The 15,604-nt window shown below is 37.5% G+C and overlaps 1 protein-coding gene across 1 annotated transcript in view; it reads right to left on the bottom strand.

Moving 5' to 3' along the window:
- The window catches only part of LOC104463306 (protein piccolo-like), a gene marked incomplete at its 5' end in the record, with an annotated part of 93,336 nt that overhangs the window by 43,174 nt on the left and 34,558 nt on the right, over window positions 1-15,604 (bottom strand). The window lies entirely within an intron of this gene.

Consider the following 15,604-nt stretch of genomic DNA (forward strand, 5'->3'; position numbering starts at 1 on the left):
TCTACCAGTCTGTCTGCATCATACACAACAAGGGTCACTGTGGCACTTGAAGATATTTTCAGTTCCTTCTTTAGATCTTCCCTCTTTCCTAAACAGTGGAAAGTGTTTTTCTTGTCTCACGTTCTCTACCGCTACTCAACCAGAAGAAAGCCTCTAATTTTCATCTAATCAGTCAGTTTGCACTGTGCGAATTGCAGAGCTATTACTATCACTGAGATAGGCTGATACTTCTAAGAATAGTACAGTGGTCTGGGAATAAGAAGATGAGATTGTGTTTTCTTTAGTATTGTCTATGATGAAAACTGTTTCTACTTCACCATTAGCATCAGACATGAAAGTCCCTGCCTAGAATTTTGCTTCGTCTTATCCTTTCTTTCACACACATCTCAGGAACTCTCAGTTCTCTCTAATCAGTCACTTCAGACCCATTTGGAAAGTTTAATTAGTAAACATAATACAAAACTTTGCTTTATTTAGATGTAAGTCAATGTTTATTTCTATTTAGCAGTCCTACAATTGTTTGTATGAGCAACAAATGTATGAATGATATGGATTGATTCCACTTCACCCACACTATGAGAGAACTAATTTAGCAAGCTTGGTGCCCACACAGTGATGAACATTGCCTGGAATGACTAATTTCCTTTTACCATGTTATTTAAAGGTTAATTTCATGAGGTTCTGTTCAGCACCTTATTAACTAAGAAATAATCAAACCTTCTATTCATCGAGGTGTCTGGTCAGCACTGCTAAATGGCACTGCCATTGCACTTGGGCAGGTAAATGGTACTCATCTTTCCCATACAAATATACTCTAATGATGAACATGTGTGATGAACATGAACAATGCATATGGGAGTGTGCTTTTCACCATATTGCTTTCCACACTGCTCTAGGAACCCTTTGCTCTAGCTCTAACCAGATCATCCTGATGTCCTCTTTGCTTCCTGCCTGCTCTTTTTTTACCTTGTGCCTGCCATAACGTAGCTAACGTGCAGCCTAACCTTCCAACACAGGACTGTCCCAACTTACTGCGCCCTGGTCATTTGGTCTGTCTGCCATGCAGAAGCTCATAGGCCTGGGCTAAAGCAACCGTGGTGCCACTGGACAAACCAGCAGTTGTTGGGAGCGTTCTCCCAGCTCTGACAAGGGCTCAGAAAGAGGGATTGCCTGGGACCCCAACTTGCTGCTGAAAACTGAACCCACACAGAACAACAACAGACAACCCTGCTTGTCTGGGTATGTATCTTTGAAGGATATTCCAGACTTGCTTCCTCCTGACTTGCGCTGATTTGGCACGGGAAGGGAGCAGAAAGGTAGTACATGAGCAAGTAAGAAGAATCCAGACCTCCTCCCTGTGCCTTTAACTGCCAGTTTCTTTTGTAGATGCACACCTCTGGCTGTCTACTCTATCCTTGATGGCCTTTTAGGAACAAATTTATGAAAAAAAAACCACACAAAACCAAAACCAACAGAAAATCCTTCACAAGCATTACTGCTGGATGATCATATGGTTCTTTTTCATCAGACAAATTACTTGGATCCTCTTTAAGGCCTCATGGACTTTTAAAGACTTATTACTTCTCAGTTATCAGCATGTTCTTTTGGTTTTTGGCAGCAATGAGGCCCCAGGGAAATGTCCCTTACAGTCACAACTTATGGGTATATGCATAACATTACATAGGTGGATAAAGGTCATTTTAGATTGAAGAACATTATTATTAAATCAAATTCTTAATATATTTCAGTGGGATTCTTCTTGGCATTCAGAAGTAAACATAGAGCTACTGACTCATTACTCTGTATCTGTATATTATTAGTAAACTTCTTCACCAAAAATGGTATAAGCATATGAATAATCTACTTAATTTGCAAATGTTTGTCACATAGCAATACACTAATGAACAATGCCTTTTATGAAAGTCAATGTGAGACGCAAAATTTAAAGAAAATTCATCTGGAATGAGCACCACAGTCCTATATGTTTTACAGTTTCAGTGGAAATAATTTTTAAGAAAGCTTCTGTTTCATAACTAGGTGGTTTGGGGAAAAACGGGGAAATGTGAAATAATGGCAGGAAAAAGATGTACAATGCGATTGTCAAGCAACAAAAAGTAACTGTGCTGAACTTCTGCAATTCCTACTCATGTCAGTTGTCGAAGAAACTGCTCAGCACCTCTGCCTTTCCCTTGACACATTGCAACATTCATTCCTAGGCAAACAGTGGTTAAGAACTTGTGAAGAGGATTGACTTGAGCTGGTGAAGAGGAAAATCACTAAACAGAAGTGTGTGTCCAAGAGCAAAGGCTGGAATATCACAGCTCCTGCTTTAATTATACTTTGCATGGCAATACTCAATGAGAGATGCCGATGTCACAGTAGTCACTTCCGGACTTCCTTAAAATTCATTAATTTTCTCTTCACAATAAAGTTTTAATAAAATCTTATAAAGTATTAAGCTTCCTAAAGTCCTAATGGAAATTCTCTCATTTTTATAAAGTGTAGATATATATAAAAGTGTAATGTATTTTCAATATTTGCCCAATATCAAATTTAAAGCTACAGATAATACAATTCCACCTAGTTACCCTGTATAGAGCCCTCAGAATTAATCCTGTGGATGCCCTAGCATACAAGGAATTGTTTTCACACCATTTCTTTTTATTTACTTTAACTTAACTGACACTCACACCTTCTAATTGTGAACACTTAGTGTGTGTCCTATGTGTGGTATGTCTCTCTTGTTGCCATTTGTTACATTAATAATGTACAAAGAAGAGAATAGTGACTGATTAATTTTCATGTAATCAGTGTTGTAAAAGATGGCAGCCAAAATAAAAGTATATGAATGCTAGAAAAACCTCACCAGTATCAACAGGAAAAAGGAGGCATGAAATTTTACAACTGAACAACATAAAAGCAGAGTTCACACTGGAATTTTCTGCCACTATCAGATTCTAGGGACTACCAGCTACTTACTGGGAATGTTATTATAACACTATGGCTATAAATCACGAATGGATGTTGTGCCTCTGAGAATGCCACAGCCACAATCAGAATGGAAAATAACAACTCACTGTTTTATCTAGGATATTCTTCCAGTAAACATTTTAATGTACGTGTTCCCCTATTTAGTCTTAAGCATTTGCTATATATACGGCACTGTCTTTCACATGAATTATTAATCACAGCCCACAATTGTGCAGTTCAGTACAAAGAGCAATATAGTTCAGACCAACTATGATTCAGCTAAGACATGTCAACTGGAAATACTTTGTTTGTTTTTCACACGATGCCTGTCTAAAGATGGTAAGGATGTTATGGCATTCCTTGGAAAGGAGACACATAACTTGTTCATGCTTTTACCCAGCACATAATTTATTATGCCTATACTATCTGTCATGGTAACTGAAAGCAACTGAATAAATTGCAGGAAATTTAACACAGATTTACTGGGAAATGTGCAAGAATTTGGGATTAGCAACATTATTTGAATGTTTTTCAGTCTGGTTTGACCATACTTTTAATGAAGACTACATTAACTTTTAGACTTTCAAAATACACAAACTATATTTTCATGCTAAGTGCCACAGAGAAAAGTATTTAAAAATGGTCAGACAGTGTTGAAATTAATATTGTGTCATGAATAATCAATACTGGACACTAAATTCTTCACTAAGGTTTTTAAATTGGGATCCAATAGGCTTTCAGGGTGTTTACTCAGAACTTGTCTGCAGAATTTTCTTCTGCATCCACACATTAAATACTGAGTACAACAGCAAGCCTTCTCATAGGAATGCAGCATACTGGTTAAAGGCAAGCTGACAGTCAGTGAAGAACAGTTCAACATGTAAATATTTTACTTTTATTATTTGCTTTTATTTATTTATTATAGATGTATTTTATTAAGACTGGAACAGAATTCTACGTATTGCATTATTTCTAAAGTTTCCATTAAGACCATTAGTGTAATGTAATGATCCAGTTTCATCTTTCTTTCCTATTCTCTTCTCTTGAGGCATTTAACTGATCATGTGGATTTGTCAACACAATCAATTTAAAGAAGATGTTCCTTTACTGGGAAATATACTGAGGGTCTAGAGATTACAATTTTATGTCTCAGGTCGAACCGAGACTCCTTAAAGCAGAAATATCTGAGCAACTGAACACCAACTGTGTTGGGAAAGGCCCAGAATCAAGGCTTCCTTTTCCCTTGGCAGGCACCGAGCCACCACGTTTTTTCATAAAAGCAGTCAGGATCAGCTACGCCACATATGTCATGACTTGGAAATATCTTTAAAATCTATGTGTTTCAAATTCAGTGTGAACCACCTCACACACACTGTGTCCTTCCAGAGACTTCAGCAGAGCTCAGACCCTGGAGAACTCAGTTGCTATCTGCCCACGTCTGCCAGACACCGAGATTGGCAGTCTGAAAACTTTGCCTTTAGGTTTTTTACATTTTATATCCTAGTTTGCCTCTGCTATTACACACAAGAGAGGGAAATAGCAGTACAAGATGACCTAAAAATGTTCATTCTATTATGTATTGTTCATGAAATCTAATCTCCAACATCTAAGGCAAATAGCTATTACTATAAGATTATGACTATCTTACTGAGTTGAATATAATTGTCTGCAAAGCCTTGTATTTAGTAGTTAGTACTCTACCCTCACAACCATCTAAATCAAAACTAATTCAATTTTTCCAGAAATGATAAGATTTGAGTACCTAACAAAAACAGTTTGAAAAGTTACCTAGAATATATTAATGTACCTGTAAGGTAATCTCAGAAGTTTTTAAATGGACCATAAATCCTAAAGATCTTAATAGAGTTCTGCTTGCTGCTGTATTTGGAGAGATATCAAACAGTTTTACAGTCCTTTTGGATCTGAGGCACTCCCATTATAAACAATGAGAAATAACACAAATTTCAATGAGTTCTAGCTGGATCTGTACAGGAAAAAAAAAATAGCACAACTTCCTAATTTTCAGGCAATATTTCAGGCAACAAATATTTTTTTTTAAATTAGAAACAGTTCAAAGTTGGAAAATGTCTGTTATCATTTACTTGCACCAAGGTTTAAATGAAATTCAGAGATCCATTTTGATTCTTTTTTAATAAAGTTTTTTTTCAAAAGGTTTTTGTTTTGACATAATGTGGAAAAAAAAGATCTGATACTCAATATTTGTATGATGAAATGATGTCAAACTTTAGTCACTAATAATTTAGATAATTTACAATTCAATATCTTCAATTTCAGTTACATTTTCAGTTGTATTATTACATTACAAGTATACTTTAAGTGGGGTTTTTTCAGCCTTTTCATACAGAAATGTGAATTTGTAATTAATTTCACATGGAAAGCCTCAAATACGTACTGTAGTCAAAATGATAAATCTGGATAAAGAGTAAGCATTTTTAATCAGCATATTGCTCTGTTTTCACTCAGATGATATAAACACCTGCTCCTTTCATCTAAAAGAAACCTGAAGATTCCCATAGAAGATTTTTCCAGCCATACTTTATGGATGATCTAATTAAGTTTTGGAACAGAGCATGCTTCAAGAATTTTTGAAATAAAGTTTTTATGTATTTTTTTGAGAGTTCTTATACGATTTTTCTTTCTTTAAGCTGACTTCTAAAACATTTTCTGCATTCATTTACGTAATATTCCTACTTTGTAACGTACTATATTGCAAAACTGACTGCAGAAAATTATTTTTTGTTCTTAAGGTTCCTTCACCCTTTCAATTGAATAGGAAAATCACTGTCAGATCAGATTAGGTCAGAGCACAGTAGAGCCTAGTTCAGCATCTCCTCTGAAAACAGCTGATACCTCAAACTTTAGAAGTTGTTTAGAAAACATTGGAAAATTCTGGAATAACTTGATTTTTTTTCCCCTAAGTACTTTCAGAGATTGTTTGATTTAATTTAAGTAATTTAGGGAACATCCTGTTTTCCTCTATTTCCTCTATTACCTGATACTTACAGAAAACACAGGCTCTACCTATGTGACCATGTCTCTTCACTAAAGTGAAGCTCTATTCAAAATTTGTGTCCAAGCCTTAAGTAATACCACGATCAAAGTCCACCTAAAAGATAGATAATGTTCCACTCTGAGACAACCCACTTTCAGTAGTCCCTCTTTCTTCACAGTAAATTGTTAATAATTAATAACATTCCTTATACTCTTGGAAGACTCAGATGTGTATACACCTATCTGTAAAAATACTTTGAAATAATAAGGGATTAAAGAAAGTCTGCTTGCTGCAGCGTCTAGTTTCGTTGGCAGGAAAATGTGCTGTTTGTAAGCCTCTTTACTTCTGGGAAGTGCGTATTGCACACAGCTAACAAACGGCCTCCAAGACACTCAGCGACAGTGTTTATTTGTTTACCTGACTTGCAGCAGAACAAACCCTGACAGGAGACACTTCACCTTCTGCGTTGAATCTTTGCTATGTTTTACATCAATACAGAACTCTGTGGAGTGGCAAGGCTGGCCTAATGTTCCGGGAAATCCAGACTTCAGGAATGGGTTTGAAGGTTAGAATTGCTATGTGTAGATACAAAATATTTTAATGCACTTTTTAGAATCCAAGAGCCGGGGAAATTGTCCATAAGGACATAGCTATATTTAACCTGTACTTCAAGATGACCCTCATTTTGATTTCACTGGATTCTTTTCACACTAAAATCACACCAAACTGCTAGTCTGCTAGTTTCAGTCCACTATAGTCTGCACAGTAGTAAATGGAATTACGGTATTTTTAGCTTCCCAGTTCACTGGGAAGTCACTATCAAACAGCACAGTTCAGTGGTTACCAAAAAAAAAAAAAAAAAAAGACTTCTTCATGCTGTAATAAGATTTTTCTTCTTGGAATGCCCATGTATGTGAGCCCAAATATATATTGTTAAAAACAACAAACAAAAATAAATTGGTTTTATTTTATGAGATGTCCCCCAGCATGCCTAATGTAGGCACTCAGCATCCAAATTTTATGTGATTAGTGAGCCAGTTCACCTAAAAGAAATACTGAAGTTCCTTGTACAGTCAATGGAGACAGGAGGGTACTTTTGGTGACTTCCATTGGTAAGACAAATTGACCTCAGTTTAGGTACCAAAGGATTTGCATTTGTCTGGTTTCTTTGTAAAGCTGCTACACTGAAGCCTGTCCTTGAAAAGAGAAGGCAAGAAACAGAGCAATACATGCCGATATTTTTGATGCTCCAAGTTGAAATTCAGCTCCCTTTTAGCACCCTTTTAGCTCCACAGTTGCTATGCAAAGGGGCAGGCACAGTTTCTGTGTGTCTCCTTGCTTTTGTTATTTTCCTCTGTATCAGGTATAATGTGATCTAGAGAATCTATCTCCTAGTCTGTCTCTTACAACCCCAGACAGCCTGCCTTTGTTCGACCAAAGCTGTAGCTTTATCCCTGAACATCTTGGGCCCAGCAACTGAAACCATCGACCGAACTGAGATTCCCCTCTGTGCTCATGTAGCTGGCTCTGCACTCTGTATTTTTCTCTCCAGTGCTGGCCAAATCAGAAAAGTTACAGCCTGCCCCTTATCACCTCTGCCAGTGTGTACTGGGAAACACAACTGCATCTTCTTACAATTGGATTTTAATAGAGTGATATACTGTAATATAGTCAATGTCTGCCCTGCAACCATGTCTCTGATGTGAGAATGGACAGATCACAACAAAAAAAATGAAGGAACGAACTAAACTCTTTTATGGAGATGAATGAACCTTAACAGTACTCCCAGTGGCAGCATATAGCAACAACTATCCAAGCAGAGTAATAAGGGAAGACTGAAACCACTTGGACAGGTGATATCTGTCAATAGCAGAGGCAGAAACTCAAACCCCCCATGATCTATATTATCCCGGAGAACAGCAGAGAGCTGTATGGACTTAGCAGGAACCGCAAAAAAAGCTTCGTGGGCAGCTTGGTGACAAGGCTGCCTACTGCTGCTCTGCAGTCAGCCGGGAAGCAGGGCTCCAGGCACATTCTCTGGAAGGAAGGAGGACTCTTTCCAAGAAGTGCCGGGATATTCTTCCTAACAGGAACCTTCCATCAAGGTCCTGAGTAATAACAGCTGTCAAAAGCAGTGTGTCTGATAATTACCAATTGTAGAACTCCACATAAGTACTTTACAATAGCTAGTAGTGCTTTCTAATATGATCTTAGTGGAATGCTATTGAAAGCTAGTTATAACACCAATGACATTTTTACCAGTGATCTTCCACAATTTGTGTTATAGACCATCTGATGAATGCTTATAGCCTGACCTTTGCAATTGTTCTCCACTTCATTACTGTGTTTGCTTGAAGCATCCAGGTGATTTTGCTTGTCTCTATAAATTAGATTCACCTATTTAAGACTAAACAGGAACTCCCCAAAGAGATATTTTGATGAAACTATTTATTTATTATTAAGAATCCAATTTCCTGGTGCAATTTGTATGACAGGGTTTTTCCAGCAAAATTATTTTCAACAATAATTAGTTATTCAAGTTATTTTCAGAGTTCTTGATCATAAAGAAGGTATAATCTATACTAGTTTATGTGGCACATAACAAGGCTAAATGCAGGAGTGAAAAATCTGTAACTTGTTATGCATGAAGTCAGACCTCTACTAGTCCTAATATGTGTTAATTTAATGGTTGTTCCCCACAGCTTTAAAAAATTTGCAAGTGCCCCATAAGTTTTCTCTTATCTTCTGCTTTAGATTACATAAAAAAATCCTGAAACCTCAGTCTATACAGCCGCTCAACTACTTTGTAGATCCAAGTTACTGTCTAATAGGTATTTTCAGTGTTGATTTTTATTGCAGGGAAATTAAATATAGAACAATTATAGTGCTAGGCAGAAACATTACAAACTCATATTACCCGCTTTATCTCATTGAAACAGATATTTTAGGCATACAAGAAGTTTTCTAATGAAGTATCCTTGCAAAATCCCAGTTGTATCATTCTGCCAGCATGAGTAAACTAAATCTCCATAAACTAGATGCCCTATATTGTGAAGCACGGAAAAGTATTATTTTCTAAGTGTGTTTCAACTGCCACAAAACAGATTTAGTAAATAAAGTTGTGGACACTGTTACAGTAACCAGCTCTCAGAGCTATGTCAAGCATTCCTACTGCAAGTCTGTCTTCCCAGATTTCCTTCTGTAAGCCCCACACAGGTGCTGAAACAATTTTCATTCCTTCTGGTGATTCTGATTTCCTTCTCATAACTTAGCAAATGGCCAAACTAAACTCTCAGTACAACTCAACTCCTACTGTGTTAAGAACAGAATTGAGAGCACTGTCAATGGGAGTGCATATGAACTAGCTAAACCATTGTGAGAAAGCTTTCTTCCTTCTGTTGTTCATTCTAACAGATACAAAGTTAATTGGAAGTTACACACTTTATTGGGGTGTCCTTTCTAAAAAAAATTTTTATTTTGCCCTTTAAAATTTTTTTAAATATTTAAAATCCTTTTTTTTGTATGCTGAATACCCACTGCCCCACTTAGCAAGAACAATGCTGCACATTTATTATTACTTCTTTGAAAGAAGTTCAAGGCAGAACAAAATACATGGATGAGAGGAGCACAACTACGCAAGTGAAGACACAGCTGATAGGAGGTGTTTTAGGGGGTTGTTTAGATTAAGTCCTTTCTAAAGAGCCTCAGGGCAAAGCTTTCAACTGAGCTATGGCATTGCCTGTTATTTTGTGCACACTTCCTTTGACAGCCAGTTTCTTCTGGGACAGATAAACTTGAACCTGTAGCCCAGCGGATATGTTGAGAGCAAGCTCTCTTCTTTTCTAACCCCACTGAATAAGCATGGACAGCACAATAAATCACCGAGACTACTGCTCAGAGGACAGGGTAAAGTTAATTCTTTGTTTTCTCCAATGCAGTAATAAATGAAAACAGTCAAACTGCAAAATGGAAGTGCAGGATGGGAAGACTATTTCTGTTCATTTAAGACTTGATCCAAAGCTTTTTGAGAATTTTTTCCTTCCCTTCTTGTGTTCCTTTTAATTTCTTTTCATCATTTTCTAGCTTCATCATGCTATCTGCTTTCTGCCAGAAGCGTAATTATCAGAGGGACTCAAGAAGGGAAGCTGGCTCTTCACTATCCACAGCTTCATGGGAACTGGAAAATCTCTTTTCACTGTGATGGCCTGATCAATGGTTCTAATTTTAGCTAACAGCAAGCAGCACTCACTTGAGTTTTAAACTCAGGGGTTATGGTGCCTATTGCACTTCCCACTGATAGACGACCAAGATCAGTCAGTGTTACACTTCAGCCCACCTGTAACTCAGGACTAAGAGCTAAGTGTGGCGAGAGGTTAGGGGGAAGGATAGTGACTTACTGCTTCTGCTCTGATTTTCCAGCTATATTTGTGCCCATGACCATACCAGCCACATTGCATTTTCCAAGCAACTTCCAAAGCATGCCTACAATATAACAAGGGATAGTTTTGATACTATGGACAGCCATTAAACATTATTGCCTTTGCAAAAGACCTTCTGAAGCTGGGCCTAGTCTTGTTATTCAGCACTTGGTACTATCCAAACTAGCCCAAAAGTGCTTCAAACAAGCTGCAGAAAAATTGTTCTTAACACTTTCTGCTCATTTCATGGACTGGTCAACAATCCAGTTGCATGTCCCACTGTTCTTCTGAGAGGACTTAAATCATGTGTTTCCAATGTCATATTATTATGTGCTTTAAGATGACAAGGACTTAAAAACTTAAAAAGTTATGATTGAAAACTTATGATTTGAAAACAGATGAAGGTAACATCCCTGGGGAATGGCTGAGGTGAAACATCTTCTGGAAGTTGCCTAAATGGCATTTTTACCTGGACGAGTAAGAAAGCTGCTTGTGTTCAAAGACGTTATTACCCAGAACCCAGGAAGTACTTTGCAGAGCAAACAGTGATGTTAATATTCCAGCAGCTTCTGTCCAACATTGCTTATGCCCAGATCCATCTTACTTACACTAGATAAACAAAGTAGAGTTAATCCTCTCCCCAGAATGTCCATCTCCTCTCTAGTCTGCTCATTAGCCTTATTTACATTTGACTCAGAGGAAGCATTGTAGGTAGTATAAATACTCAAGATATTTTTCTCCAGTTAATGCAGACTGCATGTCCTGCAAATAACGAATTGCTGTGGTAATGACACTTGAACCTATATAGATGAGCGTACCAGTGAGCCCCAGGTTTTCCTTCTCTGCCTTCAAATAAATCTCTCTGTATACATTCTTCTGTTGTGAAGCCTGAGGCTAGGGGATGCTTGGTCTAGGTCAGAAGCCAAAGTCTACATCATGGGTGAGGGCTGTAGAGCATCCTGGTTAAGGCAGACTTCTGACAGGGCTTCCTGGGTCTGCCTCCTACCTCAGAAAACTGAAGGTGGGGGGCCTGGCTGCTCTCTGAAGTCCGTGGAAGTAATCCAAATAGCTCTTTGCTCCTTTCTCCTATCACATTCTGTTTTGGTTGGAAAACATTTCCCTCTGATCTAGACGTGCCCTCTTTTGACCGTCACAGCGTGATGTTTTGATACACACTGTTCATTTCATATGTCAGCCCTGGTGTGGAAAGCAGTATGTTGGTAAGCAGTGAAGAACATATTTCTCCCCATATTGGCGTAATATCTGTGAGGAATTGTTTTCTTTGACACCATGGCCATGGTCCATGGCTTCAAGAGATAATAAGCTGTGCCGTCCCACGACAGTCCAAGGGAAGATTCTTAGTTTCAAGCTGAGGAACAATTCTAATGTTTATTTGTCCTCACATTAGGGCATTAGAGAGAGCTGTGCACCGCAGGTCTTCTTACAAAAGGAAATTGTGACACTTGAATATGTAAGAATATGTAAGACTTTCTGTAGAAGAAGGAAATGAAGTACGAATAAATAAGGATAAGAGGGATGGGGAGACTTCAGTTTCATTTCCTGAAGGCATCTTAAAGTTCTGAGATTGCAGTTTTCTAAAGATGACAGAGAGCTCTGACATTCCCAATAAAGACCCACTCATCTAAAATACTCTCCTGAGGGGAACGGGCCACATGGCCTGGGGAATTTACAGCACAATAAAAGGCAACCAACCAATTTGGAAAACTGACCACCTGCACCTTAGCGGTTGGATCTAAGTCTAAAAGTTACAGAGTACATTTAAGGACTCATCGTCAATATTCAGACTTTGATGCTGAGGACGCTGGATGTGTTTTTGCCTGCTCTTGGTACCTGCCATCAGGCTGCAGATGGCTCTTCCTTGAGGACCTTAATGGTGCTTTGAGGAGCAATGCTTCTTGCATCCTAAGGGGGGATCAAAATAAGCGCCTAAGGACTGGACTTAGGGGCAGGGCATCATTAACTTCCACTGAACTCTGAAACAGCAGTACAGTTTCTCTTCTCTGACCTACTTAACAGCTTTAACAGGGCAGCATTATCTTGTCTGTAAGTACATCAGGTAGGTTTTGGACCAGCTTCAGAATGGGGAAGCTTAAAATATCCCTGTATGATGGATATTTTTATTAAATTATGAAATGCAAAATTCAACTGAATTGAATTGAAAAGCATGTCTCTTTGCTAGCACGGACTGTTTATATGCTGAAATTCTACAGTGAAGTTCTGTGACTCATAAGGTAGGTGGCATCCTTCCATGTTATGCTAGAAATGTTGCATTGTGATATTTGCTATGAAATAGAAACTGGGGTGTGATTTCCATATTTTTAATAATAAAGAGTTTTTTGTCTTCTCTACAGTTTATTTTCCTATTTTTAACTTTGGGAAGACATAATTTAAATGAGGCATACTTATTAAAATAAACATGCACCCATAAAGCCTTGGACAAGTTAACAAAAATCTGATAAGTGTCTGTTGAGTGGAGTGTCAGCAAAGGCATTAAGATCACCACAAATCAAGCTCACCATTAGCTTTTAGACCATGCAAGTTCGCCAGAATTGCCAGGAGACTGGAAAGTCAGGGAATCTCTTAATCTTGGTGAATGTCACTGGGCTTAAGCATTTCAACACACTATGCCTGGCTGATTGGAAACCTGGAATAAAGACACCCCTGGTTCACCAGTTCCCAGGCTCTCCAGTCAGCCCGTTGAAATGGTCCAATAAGAAAACTCAACTGCTGAGGGCACACAGCAAATATGTAACAGTTAGTAACACACATTAATATCTTATTTCTGCTCTTTCCTCTATGTTCTTCTGCTTCTGAGAAATGGTGATAGTATAAAATGCTGTTCACCCAGTAGATTTACCAGGTGGAATATAACCAAACTCTTTCTGTCAACACGAGAGGGAGCACAGACACATCTATCAAATTGACACAGTCCCTGAGTCTTCCACCTCCAGTTTTTGTAATGCCAGTGAGTGATGAATCAGAGATATTTTCGACATCTGAAAGCAATTCAAGGTGAGAGAACCAAGAAGGCTGGTATTTGTCAGTCAGAACTATAAATAAACTTTTCAGTACTAAGACTCTGCCAAAGCTATTTAAATAGGCTAAAATTTTATGGATTGATATTCCCTATGGAAAGGAATGCTATCTGTATTTTAGAGTGTGTCATTTCCTCATAGGTGCAATCGTGCAGACAGCAGGTAGGACTTTACCTTCCTTCACAACCACAGTAACTCTATCCTTGTTCCTTACGCTAATGATAGGATTTTCAGACCTGACCCAGTGTTTTCTGTTTTTAGAATCAGAGAAATTAATTAACTTGATGGGATTTTTCGCAGTGAATCATGTTCTTAGAAAGGCTAATGAATCAAGATATGAGCTTGTAATGACATTAGTATACGTTTAGCTGATGACTAAGTATGTGCTCTAACTTGAAGTCACACAGCATTTCAGCAGAAAAAGTGACTCATGATTACTATACAAATTACTAATATGTAATAATTACTTACAGATAATGACATATAAAGTTTTCTGTATGTGATGTGAGAGACAGCAAATATCTTGAAAAAGAAATGAGGGCTAGCCTGCATTTTCAGACTCGAAATATCAGCAATATTGGTAACAGTAGTAGTTTGACTGGATTTACACAGATCAATATGAGGATGATTGAAGACCTCAGTGGATTTTAGCACTTCTGAAGGGTAGAGATAAAATGTGCATCAGCCATATTTCCACTAAAATGAACAAACAAAACTAACAGTGAAGTAGCCAAATGCTCCCTGTTGATCTATGATAGCCATCTAAAATAACAAAAAGTAAACCAGACATAAAGGCAAGATTTAAAAGGTAAATGACAGTAAGGGGAAGTGTTTGTCTTGTATGCTATAGTAATGGTATATTCTGCAGAAAGCATCTGACAGAACATTTAACACATCAGTAGGAAAACACATTCTGGGACATTGTGTGGACAAATTCTACAGGTTAAGTACAGTGATTTTGGTGGGAGTTGATTTATGCCAACATACGCAAGTCTAGGATACTTTTATAAAGGTCAAACCAGAAATATGACGGGGGAATGAAACAAAGGAAAAAATATTTTACTGTCCTGTTACTCTTTCTATAAAATATGAATACACCTTCAAAATACATCTTGTCAACAGACAGAAAAGCAAACTGCCACATCTGAACTTCCCCTGTAGTTATTGTAATTCCCAGAAGTTCTTGATCAGTGCTGAAAGACACCTATATGGTGAGTGAAAAACTTTAAACCTCAATTTCCAGAGAAGTTCCTGACAAGAGAAATCAGAATACTGGAGATAATTCCAAGCAGTAACTGCTCATCCTCTCTCTTGAAATGACCAGTCTCAGGGAAATGTTGCATAATCACATTCTTCTCTTTATGTGCTTGGTACTGAAACAGTGCATGCATAATCTAGCACAGCTATGAAAGACCTACTCTTTTGTATGGAGGCAGCCAAAACAAATACTTACATCAAAACACACTAAATTAAGGCAAATTCTTTCATCATTTGTGTGCAACAAATAACACTATTCTATCACTTGATGAGTGAGATACTATCCATTAAATATGAATGGCAGAATCAACTTTATAGGGGAAAAAAGAAAGATATTTTTGTTGATACATAATTTCATTGACATCAGTGTATGTGCACCTTTTTTATGTATATCATTAAAATATTGGCAAAGAAATGACCAAGGATGTAAAAAGCAGTAAGGTGAATGCAGGTGATACTGTTTTGTAATACCCACAGCATATTTAGACTATTCTTTGTGAACACATTGTTTAATCAATTTACTCATCTTTTCTACCTGCAAAGCACATTTGATGTAATCATGACTCTTGTTGCATATTTACTATTCAGAAAACTCATGCGAATTGAATCCTGCCTGGGAGAACTATCCTTCCTGCTTATATTTTTTCTTTTGTTATTTTTTTCCTGGATATCTGCCTTTATCAGAAAAACAAAAATAATTCTTTGAATGAAATAGAAACAAATGTATTATATTTTTGTCCATGGATATACTGACATTTCAGGTGCACACAGACATGCATACGAATAAAAGACTGGAAAACAGTTACACAGAGAAGGGACCATTTATGTGACGATGGATAGAATAAATTGTTATTAGACAGAATTATCACATTTGTAATAATCCTAGAAAA

Source organism: Pterocles gutturalis, unplaced genomic scaffold (assembly GCF_000699245.1).
Source record: "Pterocles gutturalis isolate BGI_N339 unplaced genomic scaffold, ASM69924v1 scaffold29467, whole genome shotgun sequence".
In the NCBI taxonomy this organism is placed as follows: domain Eukaryota; kingdom Metazoa; phylum Chordata; class Aves; order Pterocliformes; family Pteroclidae; genus Pterocles; species Pterocles gutturalis.